General features: G+C 44.0%; 1 pseudogene; it reads left to right on the top strand.

Moving 5' to 3' along the window:
- Nucleotides 1-3,058, top strand: part of LOC104800301 — a 60,252-nt pseudogene that overhangs the window by 31,762 nt on the left and 25,432 nt on the right.

The following is a 3,058-nucleotide window of genomic DNA, read 5'->3' as shown; positions in this document are numbered from 1 at the left end:
CAGTAGTTTTTCTGGTGCTGTACGTGGATGACATTCTCCTTATAGGGAATGACGTTCCTACCTTGCAAGACGTTAAGTCTTGTCTAGGAACGCAGTTTTCTATGAAGGACGTAGGAGAAGCGGCCTATATTTTAGGCATCAAGATCTATAGAGATAGATCGAGGCGGCTTCTAGAATTGGGTCAGAGTACTTACATCGATAAGGTCTTGAAACGGTTCAAGATGCAAGATTCCAAGAAAGGAACCTTACCGATGAGTAGTGGCACAGTTCTCTGCAAGAGTCAGTGTCCTACGACACCTGATGAGCGAGAACGCATGGATCGGATTCCATATGCTTCGGCAATTGGATCGATCATGTATGCCATGCTTTGTACTCGACCGGATTTATCCTATGCGTTGAGCATTACGAGTAGATACCAGTTAGATCCAGGTGAGTCACACTGGATCGCCGTCAAGAACATCCTGAAGTACTTGAGAAGAACTAAGGATGTGTTCTTGGTATACGGTGGGTCGGAAGACGAACTCTCTGTAAAGGGTTACACCGATGCTAGTTTCCAGTCAGACCCGGATGACTACAGATCGCAGTCTGGCTATGTTTTCTGCTTGAACGGAGGCGCTGTTAGCTGGAAGAGTTCTAAGCAGGCGACCGTTGCAGATTCTACTACAGAAGCTGAGTATATTGCAGCGTCGGACGCAACAAAGGAAGTTGTTTGGATCAGGAAGTTTGTTGGCGACATGAGTGTCATTCCTAGTGCTGATAGCCCCACTGCTCTGTATTATGACAACAATGGAGCGATCGTGCAAGCGAAAGAACCCAGATCCCATCAACGATCCAAACACATACTCAGACGATTTCACCTTATCAGGGAGATTATAGACAGAGGAGACGTGCACATTTGCAGAGTGTCGACAGATGACAACATTGCCGATCCATTGACGAAACCTCTCCCTTCGTCGAAGCATGAGGGTCATGTCAGGGATATGGGCATTAGATGTTTAGCAGTCCATGATTATAGCAAGTGGAAGATTGTTGGTTTAGTGCTCTATGATGTACTGATTACGAGCTTTGTTCAGATACATTCGATGTATTGATACTTTCTATGGTTTATGAGAGTATTTGATTCATTACATGTTCTTGCATACTAGATGTGTTATGAAATCCATGTATCATTATGAATGATACTAAACTCCCTAGTCTTGTGTCGTTATGGGAATAACGACATAATAAGAATAGTATGATGTGTGATTGATGATCACATAGATGATCATAAGTATTGGATACGATCACAATCATAGGTATTCGTTGCAGAACGGAATACTGGACTGACCCGCATGAGATTGTCACATGGACTAGAGTCATGACTAGAATCTCATATGACGGTTCCATGATTGGATCCTAAGACCTGAGATATCTACGGAATCCAACATGAGGAGTTGCGTGCTTTGAATATGTCAAACAACCTGCATAACAGGAGGACAATAAAGGCGTGTATCAGGTACGAAACGAATCATGTGCTAGATTGTAGATAGTTAAGACGGGATTTATACCTCTCGTAAAAGAGAGAGATATCGTTGGGCCCCTCGTGTGAGCGAGATTGTAGAAATGTGTGGCCGCACTATAGACAAACGTCGTCTATTTCAGACAGTCGAACTCAGTGAACGAGAAAGCAGTCGAATTAGATAAGGTGACTTGTCCATGCCTTATGTTCGACATATGATATCGCGATACAAAAGGATCATCAACCGGAATCATCACTGGCGTTCGTAAGATCACGAACAAACTCTATTCGAGATAGGTAGTCATAGTATCTTGCTAGAGACCGCCTATGACTTGTATATACGGAATAGAGATTTTGGGTTATACTGCTATATCGAATGAGCCTACAGGGTCACACACGCAGGGAAGGACAAAACGCACGAGAAAAAGACCGAAAAACCAAGACAGAAGGGTCTGGAACGGACGGACCAGAAATCCGGAACGGACGGTCCGCCAGGACCAGACTCGACGGTCTAGAACGGACAGTCCGTTCCAGAAGGTCTGGAATGGACGGTCCACTAATGGCAGACCGTCCGTTCTACGTACTGGAACGGACGGTCCACGTGCATTTCTGGACCGTCCGTTCCGGGCTTCAGGTTTTTCCGAAATTAAACCGAAATTAGGGTTAAATCACTTTATAAGAAGGAGATTAAATCCTAATGAAGGGTGGCTGACTTTAGAACACTTTGATCAGACTTTTGGTGAGATCCAAGAGGTTGAGAGTGTGATCGAAGTCCCGTTTTCTCGAAGCACAAAACTGAATATCAGATAAGGGTCCTAGCAGACAAGTTCCAACCGTTGGAATCCATCCCGAGGTGTGGATACGTGTAGAGAGCGAGGTAATCTTCCTCACTTTCGTGATCGAACGAGTTATTTGATTGATACAGGGCCCAGATCGATTGAAGTAAGCGTTCAAACGTTTCTACGATTAATAGAAGCATGGTTCTAGGGTTTCATTCAAATTTTATTTTACATCCGTTGCGCAAACCCTAGAATCGATCTCTTACGAATAGGATTCGCTCTAGAGATTCCAGGAATTCCATCAGTAGGCTCATTCGATATAGCAGTATAACCCGAAATCCCTATTTCGGATATACAAGTCATATGCGGTCTCTAGCAAGACACTATGACTACCTATCTCGAATAGAATTTGTTCGTGATCTTACAAACGCCAGTGATGATTCCGGCTGATGATCCTTTTATATCGTGATATCATATGTCGAACATAAGGCATGGAGAAGCCACCTTATCTAATTCGATTGCTTTCTCGTTCACTGAGTTCGACTGTCTGAAATAGACGACGTTCGTCTATAGTGTGGCCACACATTTCTACAGTCTCGCACACACGAGGGGCCCATCGATATCTCTCTCTTTTACGAGAGGTAAAAATCCCGTCTTGACTATCTACAATCCAGCACATGATTCGTTTCGTACCTGATATAGGCCTTTATAGTCCTCCTGTTACGCAGGACGTTTGATGTATTCAAAGCACGCAACTCCTCATGTTGGATTCCGTAGATAT

This window comes from Tarenaya hassleriana, unplaced genomic scaffold (genome assembly GCF_000463585.1).
Source record: "Tarenaya hassleriana unplaced genomic scaffold, ASM46358v1 Cleome66, whole genome shotgun sequence".
In the NCBI taxonomy this organism is placed as follows: domain Eukaryota; kingdom Viridiplantae; phylum Streptophyta; class Magnoliopsida; order Brassicales; family Cleomaceae; genus Tarenaya; species Tarenaya hassleriana.
The sequence above is the reverse complement of the archived record's forward strand: the minus strand, read 5'-3'. Positions and strand labels throughout refer to the sequence as shown.